Raw genomic sequence first — 23,320 nt, forward strand, 5'->3', positions numbered from 1 at the left:
TCCTGCGGGAACGGGTTCCCAGGGCCTCGCTCCGAGGTCGGTCGCTAGTGGGACCACGAACTCCCCCGGCGTCCCCCAAGTGCCCCTTTCTGGAGATGGCTTTAGGAGGAGTGGGGAAGTGTCAGCTCTGTTGTCAGTCGCTCCGCGTCGCCGCCTCTCCCAGCGCTCTCCTCTGCCCCTTCCGGAGATGCGGTCGGCTGGAGAGTGGCGCCTGGGGCCAGATAATCTTCCTCATTGAAGTGACTGTGTGGCTCCGCTGGCCGCGTGTGTAGGTCGTGACTCCTGGGAGTTTACAGCCTTCAAGTCTGGGGGCGGGGCAGCGTCTTCAGGTGCAATGCCTTCAGGGAAACATGCGTCCGTGGGAAGTAGGAAATGCAGGTTTATGGTGCCTAGAACCTCTCGCTTAATAGCGTACGTTTCTTAGGGACCAAAGCTATACTGAGCAACACAAACATTTCACATGCTCCTACGCTGAGTTGTAGAGTTGCCTTGTAAATGCACGTATATTTAAAACAACAACAAAACTATTTTGAAGAACGAGGTGGGGACAGACAAAAGGTACTTTCTCAAGTTTTGGGGGATTTGTGAAAATATAAATAGGAGAGTGGCCAAATTTACAAGCTGTTCTTAGTTGTTTTGCCTTTCTACATTGTAGCTTTGAACTGCCTACATGAAATAATGGAGCTGCCTTCGGAAAGGGATGATCTTCTAGCTATGTGTTGTCCTGTGGGATTTTAGATAGCAATTCCCACTTGATGCTCCTTGCCCTAATCACCCGTTCATCTTACTGCAGTTTCTATGGACTGCCACCATCGTAGCACTCCTTTTCCCCACACAAGCACTCATTCCAAGCAGTTATCTTTTAATGGGAATTCTCTTTGTTAAAAATGTCAAGGTTGTTAGTATGACTTGGTAGAGTATTTCTTTTTAAAATAGTGAAAAATATTTTGGTGATAAGGACCTTGCAAGATGGGGAATTTGAGTGCTGTTAACAATTTGTTGAAAGTGTAACACTTTAAACTTTGGAGGCTGGAAAATGGAGGCAATACAGTGTTCTGAAGGATAGATGTTCTGCCCTTTTGAATATAGTGGTATGGTCTTCGTGTCTAATTGAAATTTCAGTGTAATATACTGTTTGTTCTTCAGGTGCAGAGAAAGAATAAGATAATGACGTTGATACAGCTATGTTCAGCCAGATTTCCAAATTATAAATGGACATGTTCATAGGATATACTGTGGCATTTCTGTGTATTGCAGTTTGCATGATTGGAATACTTTTCTATACATTTCCCCCCCCCTCTACACTAGTCATTAATTATGTATCCCTCTGTTTTATAGAAAAGTTTTGTTTGTGGAAGTAAATAAATTTTACTATGAGCTAGAATAATTCTATTACGTGAAAAAGCATTCCTTAAATAAAGAATGTTGTACTTTCGTGTTTCTCAGTATTTAAAAAATATACATGTAAACTATTTATAAGAAATATTTATATCTTCTGGACATCTTACAGTAAATTACACCCACCCCACCCCCAAAAAAACCCATACTGTTTTGTTAAACTACATCTTGAAATATATAATATAAATGAATATAAAAGTAAGATTTTTTTTGTACATATATTGAGAATATAAAACTTGCTACAGAGAAACCCATACTTCAACTTGTTAAGGATTATCACATTGAATTTGTTGTAAGTATAGTTAAAAAAATTTTTTTCTCAACAGGTGAAAAATTTTGAAGTCACTGGAATGCATTTAGAGTTTACAGCTTTCAGAAATCAAGCCTGCATTTTTAACATGTCCAAAACTCCTAGTAAAGTTAGTATTAATTAATAAACAAAAACTGTGTAATTATCTAATTCTGAATTCTTTCTCCAAAGAAAACTATTCCAGTCTACCCAATAAAATAAAATTTGAAAATAATTAATAAAAAAGGGAGGTCAGTCTGGCTTAGAAAAAGTCTGAATGCTACAATTTTTAATGAAGACACTGTTTGAAAGTACAAACTATGTTTATAGATTTATGAATTAGTAAATTAACGACAAGATGTAACACTTGATAAACCTATGTTAATAAAGTACCATACTTAACTCTCATATGTAGTAATTAATTTTGGAAGTCCTTAATTCTTTATCTTGGTTTGGAGACAAGGTGTTTCAAAACTCAAGTTTGCTTTAAAAATGAGATCCTAAAATCGGCAGCAGGAGAAATTTTCTTCCCCCAAAAGTGGTGATTTCATATTTATATTATAATTTCTGACCTGATTGGTTTATTACATTTTTACTAGTTCAGTTTTTCTGTTATTGCATAAAAAGTATTTTTCTGCTTTAGAAAACAGTCCAGTTGACCTGATTGTCCTGTTTTTTTGAGTGCATATCTTTTAATTTAAGAAATAAATGTCTTAGTTTTAAAAGCTCCCATATCTTAAATTTGTGAAATTTGAAAAAGTATTTTTAAAGTGGCATATTCAAATTTGAATGATAAATCCTTACTGATTTAAACCTTGTTGACTGAAGATATTGATACCTGAGAGAATCAGTTAAATTTTCTTCATCTGAGTGAACGGAATTACTACGACTACTATCATTATTATTACTACTTACAAAAAAGAAACCTCTTCTGCTTTTCTTTTAGTCGTTTTTTAAGTGTTTTAAACATTGTTTTGACATAACAATGTATTGAGCAGTATAACAACATTTTGGTAGCTTGTTTAATGGAGGGAAGTAAGGTTATAAATAAGTACAAGACAGTGTTTTTTCAGGCTTCATTGTGAGCTGACTCAGGTGGACCTGGGAATCTGTCCAGTTTCCACATCCCAACTCTTGCTTAGTTAGTTGCTGGATGTAACTCTATGTTGAGTTTAGATGGCTCTCTCTCTTTTTCTTTCTCAGCACCAAGTTAAGCAGAATTACACTTTCAGAAAGCTTTCCTGCTGAGATGCAGAGTAGGAGTAAATAGAAGAGTGTAGTGTGTAGTGAGATGTTCACAAAGCAATTAAAGTAGGTCAGACAGACTTATGGAGGGAGCTGCTTGTCTTTCAGATTACTGTAAGGAACTCTGCCAGTCCCCTAAGTCTCTCCAGCTAGTGAAAATTCTGGTAGATGTTATAGATGCTAACTGTAAAACATGAAATCAGATGTTTCAACATAAGAACTTGGTAATTCTGAAGTGCTCTATAATTTATGTAGTTGCTCATTTATCAACTCAAATTACACATAATTTCTCTAATACAGTCTTGTTTGTTCATAGCCTCTTTTTGCTAAACCATTTAAAAATATTTTAAGGTTACATAATACCTATTTGATATAATTATTAGAAAGATGAGTACTACTGAGATTTAGTGATTTGCCACAAACAAAATTGGTCACTTTATTTAGTAGGTATTTGAAGTCCTGAGAAGAAAATTTTATTAGCTTTCTGTATTATATTTGATTTAAAGTAACAATCAGTAAATCAAAGGCTTAATCAGGAGCCCTCAAGTCTATGGACACAGTAGAATTTGGTAATACACAATTCCATTCATTCAGTGAACACTTAATGAGAACCTGCTGTGCAGTATTGAGCTATTTTTTTTAGGTGCAGTTGTTTTGAACAACTTTTACCCTCCAGAAGCTTACAGTGTGGTAGAGATGATAGATATGTAGACATAACTCAAACATAGTTTGGAATATAGTAGACATGTGAATAAGAGTCCGGCCTCAAAGAAGGACATGATTAGTGACCTGTTCTGGTGGCAAAAAGGGGAGTCAGGGAAGGCTTCATGAAGGAAGTATGGATTAAGTCATGTTAAAGGAATTTTAAAAGAATTTTAAAATTCTGATAGAGGAACAGATACAAGGTAATTTACAAATGAAATGAAAATTGCTCTTGGCAGGGCAGCTTGGCAATGCATGTCAGAATCCTTCAAATGTTATTTTTTGACCCAATAATTTCAGTTTCAGGGATTTTAATCTATGAATGTAAATCTTTGGGCAAAGTCTGATTATCTTTTGAATCCATCTACTTTTCATTATTCATTACCACCCTAGTCTAAACTAGCATTTTGGGGATGTATTTGCAACAATAGCCTCCTAATCTTGGCCTACCCCAGTCCATTCTGTTCCCTTGTAATCTGTTTTCTGCATTGTAATGAGAGGGATCTTTTCAAAATACAAACCTGATTATAGCACCTACCACTTGATAGGCTTCAGTAGCTTTCCATTGCCTTTAGGATAAGGACAAAGCTACCTATCTTGTGTGGTGGCATCTACATGTCTCATAAGGTCTTGCATAACCTGGCCCCTACCTTCCTATTCAGTCATGGCTTGAGCCATGTTCTTCTTACCTTGCTCTTTGTGTTTCAGCCTTATTGTCCTTATTTCAGTCCCTTATTCTTGCCACGCTCCCTCCCACAATGAGGCCTTTGTACCTGCCATTCCCTCTGCCTAGAATGTTTTTCCGTTTCCTTCACCTATACTTTGATTTATCTTTCCTTAGGGAAGCCTTCCCTATCATAGACTCTCAAAACTCTGTAAACTCTCCTTCATAACATTTGCTATAGTTGTAATTTTATAATATGTTGGAGATTAATGTCTTTCTCCCCACCCCCCCACCCCCATAACCTCCCTTAATGCTGTCTTTGTGTTCATTTTTGCTCGCCATTATATAGTCAAAGCTTACTACATGCTTAAAACAAGCATTTGTTGCAGGAATTAGTCAATAGATGATAGTCATCACAGAAAACAACCCCAAATGTCCAACAATTGGGAAATGGTTACACAAACGGCATATTCACATAATAAAATTTATGTCATTAAAATAATGTTTTAGAAGAATATAAAACAATATGGGAAAATGCTGTCAATATATTATATGCGGAAAAATCAGTTTACAAAATAGTCATTTATTAAATATGCAGAAAAAAATACACCAAAATGTAAAGTTTGTTTATCTCTAGGAGGTGTGTTTCGTATTTTTCAGGTTTTCTACAGAGAACATGTGTTGATTTTACAATTTATAAAAAATTGACCATGTACAAAATTAAGGAAGAACTGGTATTTTTTTTTAATATATTTTATTGATTTTTTACAGAGAGGAAGGAAGAGGGATCGAGAGTTAGAAACATCTATGAGAGAGAAACATCGATCAGCTGCCTCCCGCACACCTCCCACTGGGGATGTGCCCGCAACCAAGTTACGTGCCCTTGACCGGAATCGAACCTGGGACCCTTCAGTCCGCAGGCTGACGCTCTATCCACTGAGCCAAACCGGTTTTGGCAGAACTGGTATTTTAGATATGGTTCCTATTTATGTAGTAAAATAAAAATTGAGGTTCACACTGAGCACCAAAATAAGTATCAACCAAAATGCATAATTGCATGACTATAGTGTCTAACTTGATTATATAAATTCAACATAGGAACTGCAAAATGATTCTTATATTAAAGCAGGCCAGTAATTTCTGGTTTTATTATACTCATTTATATATAAGCTGATTTTTAAATGTTTTGAAAAGTAGTGTGGTTTTGGCACATGACAGCAATGAAACAGAGCAGAGACCAGAAATATATATATATATATGTCAACTTAGTATATGATAAGAAGAATTACTTAGTAAACAGTGTTGAGATAGCTAGTCATCTGGGGGGCGCAGGGGAGTTGGCTTCCATATGAATAAAAATATTTAAATATGAAAACAAGCAAAAAATGTAGGATAATTATTTTTAATATAATCTAGCAACAGTGAAAGCCTTTTAAAGTATGAAGTAGAACCGAAGCCATATTGCTGAATTTTACAACATAAAAATAAAATTCTGTATAGAGAAAAAAATCAAAGTTAAAAGAGAAACAGACTAGTAAATCTTATTTGTACACTTTTCACAAAGAACTAATTTCCTCTTAATATATAAAGAGCTCCTAGAAAATAATCCAATAGAAAAAAAGAAGCAAAGAGAATTCATATAAAAAGATGTGCAGTTTTATTTATAATGAAGATGTAAATGAAACCTATATCATACCTTTTATTACCTATCAAATTAAGAAAGATTGGTTACATAGTATAACTTGGGGAGGGTCAGAGGAAGGGGAAATGGACGTTCTCATAAACGGCTGGTGGGAATATGAAGTGCTCATTTTCTTGGAAAGCAATTTGGAAATCATTTTTAAAATTAAAAATGCACATATATTTTTGCATTAGTAATTTTATTCAACAATTTATCTTCTAAAAGATTGTATATGTGGCAAATGAACATGTAAGAATATTTGTGGCAGCATTATTTGTCATTGCAAAAGATTGGAAACAGCCTAAACATAAATCAGTAGGGGAATGGGTAAGTAAATGATGGTATGTCTATTCAGTAGAATACTAGGCAGTATTTCTTAAAAATAATGAGGCAACACTATGTGTACTGCTATGATATCACATCTAAGATATATTAAGGGGAAAGAAAGTAAGATGCAGGACTCCATGTAGTATCATGCCATTTGAGTGGTTTTTAAAACCATATTTACATGTAAATATCAATATATATTATAAATATAAAATAATACATTTCTGAAAGGATACATAAGAGTTTGGTAATAGTGAGGGGGACTGGTGGTCTAGAGGTCAAAGGTGGGAGACTAAATTAGTATACTGTTCGGTAATTTTTGAATAATTTTTACCACGTGCATGTAATACCTATTGAAAGTTAACTTTTAAATTATGTTGTGCTTGCAGGAATTGGATGGAAGAACAAAAATAAAATCATTTTACAACTGTTTACACGTAGTTGTAACAGTTGTTAAATGATTACTGCAATACTGTTTAATTTTAGGTTTTGCTAGAGGTCTTCTAATTCAGAGCTTCCAATTGATGTTAGGTGGCTTACTTGGTGGGTGGCTCTAGCAGAGTAGGATCTTAAGGAAGGCTGTGAGGTTCTCGTAAGCAGATAGCATGATAAGCAACTAGCAGTTTCTGCTCCTTTTGATATTTTAAGTGCATTAAAGGAGGTGCTTTACTTTTGGGAATCTAGCCAACCACACAGTGTGTAGCTACTTCTCATGGAGAAGGGATCCTGGAGCTGCTACCTGAGTTTGTAGCATGTCACCCAGTGCAAGGTGCAGCCCACTGAGATGAGAAGACAGTGTGGCAGGGATGTTATCCAGGGTGGGGGCCAGCTCTTGGCCTGACTCTGTATTTGCCTGAATTGGATCCTTCTAGCTATGTGCCTCTGATTTGCCATTTAGCTTGCTGCAAGGTGACTGCCTAATAGTGTATCTGCGTTCTGCAAAAATGAAGCATCATTGTTATTTTGAAATATTGTTCCTGATGTGAAAAAGGTTGGGTTTTAAATTAATTCATATTATTACAAACTTCATTTAAACTTTTTCTTCTATAATTATATTAAAAATGTGAGGCTTTTTTTCTTTTCACCAGGCACTGTGTCGATTTCTCCACACGCCCTTCTGTTGGCCAGTGTGCTCAATTAATATTATTTACAATGTGGAAAAGGTTGGGAAACACTTTTCTGGTCAAATACTGTTATTTTATACCAAAAAACCCTGAAATCTAGGTAGGTAAGTACAGGGATTTGTCCAGTGTCCTATATAGTTGGTTGATGTGGGGCTGGGCTGGGTCTGAAAACCGAGGATCTTAACTCTCAGCTTTCACTGCCTCACACTGGCCCTCCAAACCTGAGAGTTAATTGGAGGAAGACATTGATAGGTGAAAGATGAATATACAGAACTTTAGAGAAACTGCATGTACACAGCTTAGAAATCTTTAAGGGCATACTATGCCCAATAGTGCTTAAAAAACCTTCCTGCAGAATAGATTATAATAGGATTTGTTATGATAATTATAGCTATTGTCTTTAAAAAATAATAATAAAGGTTAGATTATAGCAAGAGGAATAATACATAAAAATTGATACTAGAATTGTATGTATAATTTTTTTCCAAAGAAAAAGGGCATTCCTATCAGGAAACCTTTCAAGTTCCTTTGCTAATATTAAACTTTCTCTCGTTTTGCTTGTGATTGTATTAAAATATGAGTGGAGAATGATTTGGAGTTAAGAAGGTTGGTTGGGATTAAATAGGCTTTAAAGAATGTTGCCATTAGCCCTAGGTAAAATATGGTATACGGTGTGATATATTGTCACTTTGGTACCTGCTTGCCATTTTAACACCACAGTGATACTAATAGAGGACATACTAGGAGTTAAGGTACAGTAAACTTTGGGTAAATTGTGTTAATTTCTAGTTTCTAAGGTAGGATACAAATAAGATACAAATAAGGCAGGAGTAGGTGTCTTAGGCAATTAAAAGAAAAAAAAAATCCACTGTCCAAACATAAAATGGATGCATTTTTGAGACAAAAATAAATTATAAGTAAAATCCTCTTACGACAGTCTGTTTTTGGTGTGTGGGTGGTATTTTTCAGTTTTTGAGGGTCATTCCTTTTAAATTTTCCAGATGATCTGTGTTTCTTCCAGTTCTCAATAGATTTTTAAATATTTCATTTGTTAATGAAAAATATTTTATTGTTTAATTAGTACTGGCAAACTGGACTGTTTTCTGCAGCAGAAATTGAATATATGCCTAGCAAAGTAAATTTTGAGAAAAAGGAGTCGTAATTGTCATTGGGAAATTTAGGGATTTATTTTTTTCCAATTCTATTTTCTTTTTAGATGATAGTTGTGGGAAATACTAAGAATTTGAGGTCAATTTCCTTGGGGACAGTTTTTTCATTTCCTTTGGGTTGGAAGAGCATTTACTATATAAATGATTAAAAAAAAAGTGTGTTACCTCAAAAATGTTTGTGTAATATATAACAATATAACAAGAGTTTTCTATTTTTCTTACATTTATTACATTTACCAAGGAAGTATAACAAGAATTAAAAGAACTACCTTATTTTGTATATATATTTACACTTCAAAGTAATTTATATATTAAATTAGATTTTGTTTGAGAAGATGAAATGAAAGACTTTGTAAGAATACATGTTGATATGTGAAAAAATGTGAAGTTAAAACATGTTGGCATACTCCTAGTTTCTCAGAACAAGAAAATGACTAATCTAAATTTCATTTCAGAATAAAAACCAAGACAAGCCACATAAAAGCAACCTAAAAATTAAACTGTCATCATATTATTTGTTTTAAAACTATGGAGTAATATATCTGAGGAAGATTTCTCTCAAAATTGTTTTTCTCAATTTCAAGTAAGTAATTTATTTTGGTTAATATATTGGGGATGAGGGGGGGGTGAGCCTTGGCATTGAAATTGATAAATCCTACTTATCCTTAAAGTGACAACTCAAATGTCAATCTCTTTAAAGCCTTCTGTGACTCCTTTGCCCATTCCTAAAAGATTTTCTTTTTAGTTTCCCATAGTCCTAGCCCCCTTTCATATTGCTGATAAAAGACTTACTACATTGGGTGTTGTGTTTGTCTGTAGGAATAAGTCACATGGCACTACCCAGAAGTGCCTCCTGGCACCCCCTAGTACTCTCCACACTGCTGTCTACTGCTGAGAGATACAGGGGGAAAGTTATTTTATTTCTGTGAATCTTAATTTCCACCTCTGTAAAGTTAGTTGGTTATTTCTACCTCTTTGGATTATTATGATTAAATGTAATTACCAGCCAAAAAAATATGTATACACACTTTGACAGCTGATGGCTCAATTTTGAAAATGAAATGTATTTTAATAAATACTGCCTTTATAATGATTCCAAGTGTGTATATACTTTTTTTGGGACACCCTATATATATATAGTAACATAAGTGTTACTTTACCCTTCTAACGCCAGAATTAGCTGCATTACTTCTGTATATAGTAAGTATTCTTTAAAATGTTTGACTTTTGAACACACAACACAGTATACTTATGACATAGAATTATACACTTGAAACCTATAACACGTTATTAACCAATGTCACCCTAATAAATTCAATAAAACTTTAAAAATATATTTTACCTCACTTAAAGGAAAAGTTTGACTTGAATTGAAATGAAAAAATGGAATTTTTGTAACATGTATTCATCCCTCACAATAGGACAAACTAAAATACCTGCACATTGTAGTGTAAGGCTTTTTACAGTTGGTCACTGACTCACATGTCTACAGGCCGTGTAATTACCTGTTTGAAACACTTTTAAAAAAATTGATTTTTTATAAGTACCCCACCCAGGCTTGATTTTTTTTTTAACTGTTGATTTTACACACATGCACGCGTGCACACACACACACACAAGTGTCCAGGCCTGTTATTGCCTTGAAGAAGGGCAAGGTTAAGCCATTGATCAAGGAGTAACTACCGTTTTCCAATGCTGCAGATTAGGTTAAGTGTAACGTCTTGTGAAAGAACCTTATTTTCCAAGCCATGAATAATGCCTTTTTTTTTTCCATGATGGTAGAATGTATTGAAAGTGTGTGTGCCAGTGGTCACAGTAAATAGGATTTATTGCTGTCTTCTTGCTTTGCCTTTTGTGAAATGGTAACACACACAAAAATTGGAAGCCTGTGGTTTTTAAACCTGGATTGTGGAATGTGGACTGAGTGAATTTATTATTGCCTGGAGTTTTAATTCTCTTCATCATATTTTTTCTACATATATATTCAGGTTTTATTTTGTTTTGTTTTTTAATAACATTGTTTTTTCTTCTTTTTTTTCATGAAGTTATTTAGAAAGACTTTTGAATTAATTTGATGATCACTCCTTGGTTGATGATGCTTAGTGATTTTAAAATAGAAGTCAGATTAGTCAAAACATCATAATTTTACATCATTTTATTGACAGGGGTGATAAACCTTTTATTGAGCTCTTCCGGTATGCCCTGTTTTAAGTTATTTAATCTCTTTGCAACAACTCTATAAAATAGGTACTGTTATTCCCATTTTACAATTGAGGAAATGAGGCATGGATAGGTCAATTAACTTTTGCCTGAAGTTATTCAGCATATATTTATTTCATAGCATATGAAGATTAAAATGAGGAAACATGTATTAAATGGTCATTACCTGCCTAAACAGAAGTGGAGAAGCAATACTTCCAGAATTTGATAATAGTCATTATTGAGACATGACTGACCATGCATCTTTTCTTACTACTTTTTTGTATGTTAATATACCCTGGTACTCTGTACTGACCCCCCCCCCTTTTTTTTTTCTGAGCAACGTTAATGTCTCCTCAAATTCATGTTCCCATTTGGACTGAATTATTTTGTTTTATGTATGTGTCTTTATAAGGTGATGATAGGACTTTTATATCAATGTGATATAAAGTATTTTATAAGTTTAGTTTAATTAGACAAGTAGTTTATGAATATATTCTCATTGTGAAATTTTTAAAACTGAAACAGATAAAGCAAAAATTTTCCTTGACCACCAATCCTTTTCCCCCTCCCAACTTGTATGTTTTTGCATTACAATCTCTCCAAAATGTAGTGGCGTTAAGATAGCCATTTGTTAGCCCAGGAATCTGGGCTGGGCTCAGTTAAGCTGTGTTCCTGCTTCTGGCTGGGCTGGCTCATGTGGTACAATTAACTGATAGGTCACTTGGAAACTAATTCGTCTAGGATGGCTTTACTCATAGGTCTGGGTATCGGTGCTGCCTATTGGCTGAGGTGTTGTTGGACCATGTATCTCTAGCAGGCTCCCCTTCATCAGGAGGCAGTACTAGGGTTTACAGGAGCAGAAAGTGAAGGCAAGACCCATATATTTTTTGTTGTACCATGGTTCAAAGCAAATCACATGGCCAAGCCCAGAGTCAGTGTGGGAGAGGTTTTGTAAGAGCGTGTGACTGACTCATTATGGGGCTATTACTGAAACAATCGACTATACTACTGTTGCTGGCTGACTCATTTTTCAGGAAACATTTGCCATTGTGACAGTGCCCTGTAAGCAATTTATTCAACAATTCAGGTAAATTTAGTTTATTTGTTTTTCTTGTTTATTTCATTTTCATCATCCCTTAGCATCATTACTGGTTCCATTCACTCAACAAGTATCTATAGAGCACCCAGTATGTGCACACAGTAAGGTATCTGAGGTGAGTAGCAGATGGAGCAAGACTTAAACTTGCCTACCTTTCTGTTTTATTATATAAACAATTCTATAAAAGCAGACAGTTGTAACAGGTTGGTTTTTTTTAATGACCAACAGCCCATACTAGGCTTAGTATCTCGTGTACTGCATTTTTTAAATGTCGTACAAGGATTTCATCAAGTGAGGAAAAACTAATACAAGATTGTTTCGATCTGTACTCCCACCAGCAATATGAGACGTTTTTCGTGTCTTCACCAAAATTATGTTCTCAAATGCTTTGATCTTTGCCAATTAATAGATAAAAATATGGATCTCAGTAAAGTTTTAATGTGCGTTTCTTTTATTATGCATGAGAGTGAGTGTCTTTCCATATGCTTGAAAGCCATTTGTATTTCCTTTTCAACGTACTACTTGTTCATCTTTCACCCATTTACCTGTTACCATTTGGTCTTTTGCTTTTTAATTCCATGAGGCTCTTCAGATATTAGAAAAATTGGTCTCTCTCTGTATTGAGTTGCAAATATTTTTCCCATTTTGTTTATTCTTATGGTAAATACTTTTTGTTTAAACAACTTTTTTTCATTTTATAAAGAGCTTTTATATCTTAAATTAGGCTTTTAGATCACATTTAGTTGAAGTTAATTTTAAATATTAGACATGGAAGAAAAATTCCTGATTTTATCACATCATATTTAGAGAACTAATCTTTTAAAAACCTGACTTCAAATGAACAGTTTCAAAAGGATCCTATCTTTGATTTACTTTTTTTTTCTTTGGGGTTTGGTTCTATCATGAGACCAATCCTTTTAAAAAAAAGATTTTTTTTTATTTGATTTTGAGAGAGAGAGCAAAACATTGATCGTCTGCCTCCTACACGCCCCCTACCTAGGATTGAGCCTGTAGTTCCTCATGTGCCCTGACCAGGAATGAAATGGCAACCTTTCCGTGCAGGACAACGTCCAACCAACAGAGCCACACCCTCCAGGACCACTCCTGTTGACAGACAGACCAAGAAGTAGGATCATCCTTTGGAGAGCTTTTTAGATGATTAAACTGTATAGCATAGGTGGAAAATACTCATCATATAGAATAAATTCATAATAATATTGCTTTGAGTTTTTTAACATATATAGTGCTCTAATCTATCCTATGTAATAAAAGGGTAATATGCAAATAAACAGAACGGCAGAACAACCGACCAATCAAAGCCTAATATGCTAATGATCTGCTAAGGCTGCTCAACTGCTCACTGTGACATGCACTGACGACCAGTAGGCAGACAGTCAACTGGTCGACCAGTCGCTATGACGTGCATTGACCACCAGGGGGACAGATGCCCTGACTGGTAGGTTAGCTTGCTGCTGGGGTCTGGCCAATTGAGACTGAGCGAGATGGGCCGGACACACCCTGGAGCCCTCCCATGGTCCCTCCCCGGCCCGATCATGCACTGGTGGGATCCCTCAGCCTGGCCTGTGCCCTCTCACAATCCAGGACCCCTCGGAGGATGTCGGAGAGCCAGTTTCAGCCCGATCCCGCAGGCCACTCCCCTTGGAAGGGCACCAGACACAGGGCTCATGGCTGGCAAGCGCTGCGGTAGCGCAAGCCTCTCTGGATTGGGACTGATTGAGAGCAAGCCTGCAGCAGGCACAGTGGGGCTGGGATGAGCGGGAGCGGCAGGTAGGAGCTGCAGGCGGCGTTGGACTGCGAGTTTTGGCCCGATCCCTGCAGGCCACCCAGAGGGACCCCACCCATGCATGAATTCGTGCACTGGGACTCTAGCATGTGTGTGTGTATGTATATGTATATGTATATGTATATGTATATGTATATGTATATGTATATGCCTAAGTGACCATTATGACCAGATGACCGGACGACCAGCTGGTAGCTATGACGTGCACTGACCACCAGGGGGCAGATGCTCAATGCAGGAGCTGCCCCCTGGTGGTCAGTGTGTTCCCAGAGCCAACCTCCTGTGGCTGGCCAATCTCCCACGGTCCCTCCCCTTGGCCGGCCAGCCCTGATAGGCCCGCACTCCTTCCCCCTGGCCAGCTGGCCCTGTTCATCCCCAACCTCCAGCCAGGCTGAGGGACTCCACCCATGCATGAATTCGTGCACCGGGCCCCTAGGTTGTATATAATCCTTTATTCAGTCAGCTTTTACCATGTCACTGTATTAGGCTGGGTAGATTAGGCCAGTGGGCCCCATAGTAGAAAGATAAGGAGACTGTGAGGTTTTTGAGAAAGCACTAATGTTAACTACTACCTAAATAATATCCTACATTTTAAATAAGATTGTAGGGAGCTAGGGAGAAGAGGATAGCAGAGGCATATGTGATCTGACATGAAATACATTGAGTTCTTCCTTTGACTTCTATATAAAAGGAGATCAGAAAACTGGGAGGCTAGATAGATTAGCATGTTTTGAGCCACTTAATTTGTTTTCCAAGTCTTCAAAGTTGGCAGACCCTTTCTTCATACATAATTTTGCCCAACAGCATAAAAAAAAAAAAGACAAGAAAACAGGAATCCTTAAGTGATTTTTAGTATGGATGAAAGCCAGTTTTTGCCATACTTTTTATGGCATAGTTTTTAATTTTTCAAAATTATTGAGGTGTTCTTTAGAGTTGGTTATATCATCAATATCTTTATAAATGTTTCTTTGACAATTAGTTTTCCAGTTATTTGATATCAAATTGTTGACATACTATTGTTTCCTTGATTAATCCTTTAAAACATTTTTTAAACATTTCTGAGGCTATAATACATTTCACAATGTGTACATTTTATAATAATTTTTCCTCCTGAAAAGCTGATATTAAACTGACAGGGCATCTTATAATAAGCTAGAGGCCCGGTACACGAATTCGTGCACAGGTGGGGTCCCTGTGGGTAGCCTGCAGGGATCAGGCCAAAACTCGCAGTCCAACGCCGCCTGCAGCTCCTACCTGCTGCTCTTGCTCATCCCGGCCCCACTGTGCCTGCCGCGGGCTCGCCCCCAATCTGTCCCCATAGGGAGAGGCTCGCGCTGCCACAGCAGCACTCACCAGCCACGAGCCCTGCGTCTAGCACCTCCCACGGGGAGTGGCCTGTGCGATCGGACTAAAACCGCCTTTCTGACATCCCCCAAGGGGTCCTGGATTGCAAGAGGGCATAGGCCAGGGTGAGGGACCCCACCAGTGCACAATTGGGCCGGGGAGGGACTGTGGGAGGGCTCCAGGGCGTGTCCAGCCCATCTCGCTCAGTTCCAATCAGCTAAACCCCAGTAGCAAGCTAACCTACTAGTCGGAGCATCTGCCCCCTGGTGGTCAGTACACGTAATAGCAACTGGTCGACCGGTCAACTGTCTGCCCCCTTGTGGTCAGTGCACATCATAGCGAGCAGTTGAGCAGCCTTAGCATATCATTAGTATACTATAGGCCCGGTGCACGAAATTCATGCATGGGAGGGGGGTCCTTTCAACCCAGCCTGCACCCTCTCCAATCCCGGACATCCCTCTCACAATCCTGGACCGCTGGCTCCTAATCACTCACCTGCCGGCCTGCCTGGTTGCCCCTAACTATCCCTCCCCCAGTCCCCCTTCAACTGATCGCCCCTCACTGCCTCTGCATGCTGGTCTGATCACCCCTAACTTCCCCCCGCTGCTGGCCTGGTCACCCCTAACTGCCCCCCAATGCCAGCCAGGTTGCCCCCTCCCTACCGGCCTGGTTGCTAACTGCCCCCCCCCCCCCGCTGGCCTGGTTACCCATTACTGCCCCCCCCTGCCGGCCTGGTTGCCCCCAACTGCCCCCCTCTGCTGGCCTGTCCGCCGCTAACTGCCCCCCCTGCTGGCCTGGTCACCCCCAACTGCCCCCCCCCCCCCCGCCGGCCTGGTTGCTCCCAACTGCATCCCCCCCGTTGGCCTAGTCACCCCTAACTGCTCCCCCCCCCCCCCCCGCCAGTCTGGTCGCCTCCTACTGCCCCCCCCCCCCACTGGCCTGGTTGCCCCCAACTTGCCCCCCTCTGCCAGCCTGGTCGCCCCACGCAGCCTGCTTGTTCAGTCGTTTGATCACTCCTCACTAACCCCCCTGTCGGCCCCGTCGCTCCACGCAACCTGCTTGTTCAGTCATTTGGTCATCCCTCACTAACTCCCTCTGCCGGCCTGGTCACCCCATGCAGCCTGCTTGTTCAGTCATTTGGTTGTCCCTCACTAACTCCCTCTGCCGGCCTGGTCACCCCATGCAGCCTGCTTGTTCAGTCATTTGGTTGTCCCTCAGTAACCCCCCTGCCTGCCTGGTCATAAGCAGCCATCTCCTGAGGGCGTGAGGGTTAATTTGCATAGTACCTTTTTATTATATAGGATTACGCTTTGATTGGTTGTCCAGTTCTGCCGTTTTATTTGCATATTATCCTTTTATTATACTAGTATAGGATGAATTCCTAAAGAAAATGTGACAGATTATAATTTGTTTTCATCTTCTATATACCTTTTTTAAAAAAATTTAATTGGTCATGTAATGAGATTCTTTGCATTTCCATTTTGTTCTTTATTTTTGCCTTGCATGTCTAATTGTTTGAACTTTGTATATTTTGATGTGTTATTTGGCACATCAGACTTCATAACGGATATGTATTTAAGCAGTTCTTTTCAAACTATTTGTGGTAAAGAATTTTTTCTGATACTTCTTTAAGATACATTAAAAGTAATTACTAGAACAAATGAAGAGATAGAAAAACCAACAAGAAAAATACAAACTACTATTATATTAAACAGGTGGATTGCCATAAAAGTTTCTAAATGCTTCCAAGTTTTATACTTATCCTGTTGCAGAGCTATAAAAAATAGCTAATTTTAGACTGCATTTGAGTAGCTGTAGATATCTTTTGTCAAACTAGAGATCCGTTAGCTCTTTTTTTCTTGAATTCTTTTTATTCCATGTCAAAATTATTCCTGTTTCTTTTTAGTTTGAATATTTCGTGATATATCATTAACTGTCACTATTTTTAATTCTTTTAATTTTACTTTACTCTTTCCTTTTTTGAGCGGGGGGGGGGGGGGGTGGCGTGCAGCACAGACTTCTTTTGTAAACATAGATACAGAAATCATTTTTAAAAGCATATGTACAAAAATGTAGTTGTAGTAAAATTCAAGAACAAAGTATTTTATATGTAATGCAAAGAATTTAGCTTAGTTTATCTTTTTTTCACTCAGTTTTCCAACTTAATCTTTAAGACTAACTTATAAATGTTGAATGTTTTAAACTGTACATCTTTTCTTTCAAAAATTTTTTTAGCTTATGTATTAAACTTCAATAGAACAATTCGGACTCAACTCTACATATTAATTTGGTATGGAGCATAACCACTAATCTATTTAGACAACATAATTTACTAGCTGTACCAGTTAATAATGCAGATTTTGTAATCAAAGAAAACACAATAATTTCAAGAGAAACATTGAAAGTGCTTTATTCAAAGTAATGTCCATTGGTAGCTACACATTTCCCCCATCTTTCAGGTAATTTGTGGGTATTATCCCAATAGAACTTTCCTTGTTTTGAGACAAACCATTCAGAGACCCAATTTTCCACTTCTTCGTATGTTTTGAAGTGCTGCTCAGAAAGTGCTTGTGCCATCGATTGGTACAAGTGGTAATCTGAAGGAGCAAGATCTGGAGAATTAGAGCGGGTGGGTTAATACTTCCCAGGCAAGATCTTTTAACGTGTCTTTAACTGGTTCTGAAGTGTGTGATGGTGCATCATCATGAAGCAAAATTACTTTGCCGTGTCTTCTGGCCCATTCTGGTCGTTTAATGATCAAAGCGTGGTTCAACTGATTATTTGTTGTCGGTAGTGATCACTATTAACGGATTCACCTGGCTTTAGAAGCTCATAATACACCACACCTTCCTGATCCCACCAAACGCAGAGCATTGTCTTCTTTCCGAAGCAGTTTGGCCTTGGAGTTGATGTTGATGGTTGACATGGATCAACCCATGATTTTGTGCATTTGGGATTCTCAAAATCACTTTTCATTGCCAGTCACAATTCGATGCAAAAGAGACTTTCTTTCATGCCATTGAAGCAACATTTTACTGATGACTTTTCGGTTTTCTATTTGTCTTTCATTCAGTTGATGTGGCACCCATTTTCCTTCCTTTAAAATCTTTCCCATTGCTTGTAAACGATCGGAAGTTGTTTGTTGAGCAACGTTTAATCTTTCTGCAAGTTGTTTTTGACTTTGGCACGCATCTTCATCCAATAATGCTTGTAATAGTTGGTCTTCAAACTTTTTTGGTTGACCTGGACGTTCTTTGTCTTTCACATTGAAATCATCACTTTTAAAGCGTTTAAACCAGCGTTCACAAGTATCTTGAGATGGAGCATGTTCACCATAAGCTTCCTGAAGTATACAATAACTTTCAGTGGCACTTTTCTTCAAAATAAAGTAATGAATTAAAACTTCCTGCAAATGCTCTTTTTTTGGGCACGAAATTCGACATTTTAAAGCGTAAAAATATCTATGATGTTAACACCTTCTGCAAATTTGACATGTGAAGTTTTGAAGCTTGCTGTCAATACAACAAAATAGCATACATATCAAATCACATATATGTCAATATATGTGTAACTCCATCTATTGAAAAAAATTCGCATTATTAACTAGTACACCAATTTTGATTTAATTCAGTTGCCTCGTGTTTTCAGGTACTATTTTTCAGGAGATGCTCATGTGGATTACTTTTCTGAATTCTTGAATAGCTGAAAATGACTTTTTGTTGCATTCACGTGTTAATGGCAACATGGCTCAATACAGAATATTCTTGAATCCCAGGCTTTTTCCTTTAAAATTCTCTAAACATTATTTTGGTGTCTTTTACTTTTGACTGAGACGAGAAAATCCTTTTGATATAGAAATGCTGGTGCTTTTTATTTGGGTCTTATTCTTCTGTTATACCTTTGATTATTGCTTCTATTCCATTTGTTATGCTTGTTTTTTAAAAAAATCTGTATTTGTGGATTGGATCACCTTTTTTTATTTTTTGAGATTTGATGTCTGATCTTATTTATGTATTATTCTTATAAAATCTCATTTTTTACTGCAGTCAGACTTAGATGTAGAAGTTCTCAGAGAAGACAGGCTGTGTCTCCTGGCAGTTTGTTCCTAGTGTTTTCCTTTGGCCTCCTTTGTTGTCCTAGCTAAAAGTTTAGCATATTCCGTGACCTCTTCCTTATTTTTTTTAGTAGGTTGTTTCTTTAGAGCAATATTCTGATGTTTGTAATGTGGAACCCATGGAGTAACAAGAGGCTGAATCTTGGGTGTTTTGGTCCAACGTTTATTACCTGCTTTTTTTTTTTTTTAATATATTTTATTGATTTTTTACAGAGAGGAAGGGAGAGGGATAGAGAGTTAGAAACATCGATGAGAGAGAAACATCGATCAGCTGCCTCTTGCACAGCCCCTACTGGGGATGTGCCCGCAACCAAGGTACATGCCCTTGACTGGAATCGAACCTGGGACCCTTCAGTCCGCAGGCTGACACTCTATCCGCTGAGCCAAACCGGTCAGGGCTACCTGCTTAGTTTAGGGGCATTCTCACAATGTACTAGCCGACATCTTCTTTAGAGAAAATTGCGGATTCTGCTAGTTCTTTTGGGCCCCAGGTGACAAGTTACAGTAGTAGTATCAGTGAGACCAGGAATATCTCCCCCCTTCCCTCTCCCCTTTTTTTTACAATGACCAAGCTGGGAACACTGAAATTGGCATTCACAGTGCAACCCTGAACAGATTTGCACTTTCTCTGTCCAGTCCTCCTTGTCTTATAACAGGAATGCTCCTTACTCAGTAACAGTGGGACATAGCCATGGGTCAAGATACCCTGCTTCATGGGGAAACCTTGTCGTTCGCCCCACTGATTCAAACCACATTGACCCTTTCATTCTTTACCCAGCGCTTTTCAGCAACTTCTGTGACCATATACTTCTCATAAAAAGTACAGGGTTTGCATTCATCATCCACTTCAGTGAGTTTCTGGCAGCGCGTGCCTGGGAAAGAGATGTTCAGCTTCATCCTGAAGCAGCTGACACTCTGAAGCACCATAAAAAGAGCCACATTTCTTTTTCATACTTCTTTTCCTTCTGATTTTTAGCTTTGTCCTTTTGCATTCTTGGTGAACATTTTTGTTTTCATATTCTAAATTACTGATATGTTTTTCTGCAGTATTCTATTTCTCATTGAGTGTGGGTTTTGCTATTGTTGTTTATATTATTTTCTTTTTTTCTTATCTCTTGAGTTCCATTTATATCTTAGTCTGCATATGTCTATTGTATTTTTATTTATTCCTGTCCTTTTTAACTGATTATCTTCCTTATGAAAAAATGTTTCACGGAAACGTTTTATCATGTATCTTGAGAACACACAGCAGATACTTTCTGTATTCCATTTCTCAATGTAAATTATTACAGACTAGAGGCCCGGTGCACGAAATTCATTCAGGGGAGGGGGAGAGTTGTCCCTCAGCCCAGCCTGCACACTCTCCAATCTGGGACCCCTCGAGGGATGTCCGACTGCCCATTTAGGCCCGATCCCAGTTGGACATCCCTCTCACAATCCAGGACTGCTGGCTCCCAACTGCTCGCTGCCTGTCTTCCTGATTGCTCCTAACTGCTGCTGCCTGCCAGCCTGTTTGCCTCTAACTGCCCTCCCCTGCAGGCCTGGTCACCCCTAACTGCCCTCCCCTGCAGGCCTGGTCACCCCCCAATTGCTCCCCCCTGCAGGCCTGGGTCCCCCCCAACTGCCCTTCTCTGAGGCCTGTTCACCCCCAACTTCCCTCTTCTGCCAGCCTGGTCACCCCTTAACTGCCCTCCCCTGCAGGCTTGATCGCCCCAACTGCCCTCCCTTGCAGGCCTGGTCCCTCCCAACTGCCCTCCCCTGTGGGGGCAGGATCTTTGACCACATGGGGGCAGCCATCTTGTGTGTTGGAGTGATGGTCAATCTGCATATTACTCTTTTATTAGGATAGAGGCCTGGTGCATGGGTGGGGGCCAGCTGGTTGCCCTGAAGGGTGTCCCGGATCAGGGTGGGGGTTCCCTTGGGGCATGGGGTGGCCTGGGCGAGGGGCCTATGGTGGTTTGCAGGCCAGCCATGCCCCCCGGCGACCCAAGCAGAGGCCCTGGTATCTGGGATTTATTTATCTTTTACAATTGAAACTTTGTAGCCTGGAGTGGAGCCAAGCCTTCCGCTCACTCCATGGCGGCAGCCATTTCTGTTTGGATTTACTTATCTTCTATAATTGAAACTTTGTAGCCTTAAGCGGAGGCCAAGCAGGCCAGGGCTGCAGAAGCTTGGCTTCCTCCATCGCCAGGGGCAACACTAGCCTCCTGCTCTCTCCAGCTCCGTGGCTGCCGCCATTTTTGTTGGGATTTATTTATCTTCTATAATTGAAACTTTGTAGCCTGGAGTGGAGGCCTGTGCCGGCCAGGGTGTGCGGAAAGCTTGGCTTCCTCCATCGCCGGAGAAACCCAAGCCTCCCCCTGCTCTCTCTGTGACCGCAGTCATCTTGGTTGGGTTAATTTGCATACTCTCTCCTGATTGGCTGGTGGGCGTGGCTTGTGGGTGTAGCGGAGTGATGGTTAATTTGTATATTACTCTTTTATTAGATAGGATCATTTTCTTTGGCATTTTAAGAAGATGTTTTATCTGTGTTTCTGAATGTTTGTGTAGGTCCCATCCTTAACCATCTATAAATGAGAAGCTATTTATTCAGTCCTGGTGTTTTGCCAATAGACAGAGTATGGAAAGTCCATATAATCATCTTCATTTCTCACTCATAATCTGATAGAATTTCCCTCCAAGATATATGAAGCTAATAATTGTGCACAGCCCACTTAGATGAAAACATTCATCCAGTGCACCTCTACTAGATTGAAGTTTAAGAGTTTTTCCCCTGTCCTCACTGCATAGTCTCCAGTCTCTCTATTTTGTAGAAGCAAACTTATTCTTGGATAACCTGAGACAGTGTGGTGTGTATTTGTTTCACCAGAGTATTACATGAAAGTCTCCAGGTTGTAAAGGTCCTTAGGACTTTTGGTGATTTCATCGGTGGTGGAAACTAATGTAACATCCAGGATGGAGAGAGCTATGCCCCATCAGTTATGTTGAAATTGGAAGTTGTGTTTTTAGAACAGGTGAAGAGAGTTATTGAGAGAATATAACCTTACACATCTAAGAAAGTTTTTAGTAGGCATCTGGTTTATTTTGGAGCAGACTAGTTGTCCAAGGTAGGGCTGTATATCTTAAATATTTTAGTGAAAAATTGGGACATGGGTTATGTATTTCATTGATTCTAAGAAGTACAGTTCCCTCCCATTTTTTTATAACTCAGTAATTGGGATGTATCTTATAATCTAGCAGCATTTATTTCTTAGTGCAAAAATTAATAGTGTCTTATAATCATTGACATGTTAGAGTCAATGAACTATATTAATAGATGACTAGCTTAATACCATTTTAAATTGAATCTCCCTTTTTGTTGTGAGTATAGTTAATAATAGTTTTTTTTCCTCTGGTCAGTTTTGGCCTTCCTAGCTTTATTCACCTGGAAACCTGATAAAGATAGACTGTCAATTGTGTAACCTAGCACCATTGCTTTTGGTAAAAATGACTCATGATTAATAAATTACATATGAACTGTAAATACTGGTGGGATATTACAAACTTTGGGCTTCCCTGAGTGTGATAACTCTGATAACTTTTATAATTGAGCAAGTCCTGTTGTCTCAGGAAGCTGTATCTATGGGAATGGATCTATTGATGGCTATTTGTTACTTCTAAGGTAGGGTAGCTACTACACCAGTCCATGTGATCGCATTCTCTTACTCTTGACCTGCCCACCCAGGAGTGCCAAAGCGAATATCCCTTGAATTGCTATGAGGACTCCTGTTAAAGTGTAACTACCTGATACTGCCTTGCTCTGGCATATTTCATGTTTTATATACTGCTAGGTATCACCAATATCTAATGTAGCCTGTTTGGGTCTTGTGAGTCTCAGTGTTGAATTGAGCCTAATGAGAGGCATTGTACTTTTATATCATGATTTTCTTTTTCATTTTGTTATTTTGTTTGTAATGTTTGCTGAGTGAATCTGCATTATTATTCTTCATAAGAATTTTAAACTATGAATATATAATAAATATGAGAATATCTAGAATATGTATAGATTAAGGAATAATATAAAAAACATCTGTCTACTACTTAGAAAGAGAAATAGAACATTACAAATAACTTTGAAATCCCTGACTGCCTCTTCCTCTCCTATCTATTTTGGTTCCT

General features: G+C 38.6%; 1 protein-coding gene across 2 annotated transcripts in view; it reads left to right on the forward strand.

Moving 5' to 3' along the window:
• Window positions 1-23,320, forward strand: part of REV3L (REV3 like, DNA directed polymerase zeta catalytic subunit) — a 184,078-nt gene that overhangs the window by 820 nt on the left and 159,938 nt on the right. The gene's annotated exons all lie outside the window — the stretch shown is intronic.

This window comes from Plecotus auritus, assembly GCF_963455305.1.
Source record: "Plecotus auritus genome assembly, chromosome: 4".
NCBI classification, from domain to species: Eukaryota; Metazoa; Chordata; class Mammalia; order Chiroptera; family Vespertilionidae; genus Plecotus; species Plecotus auritus.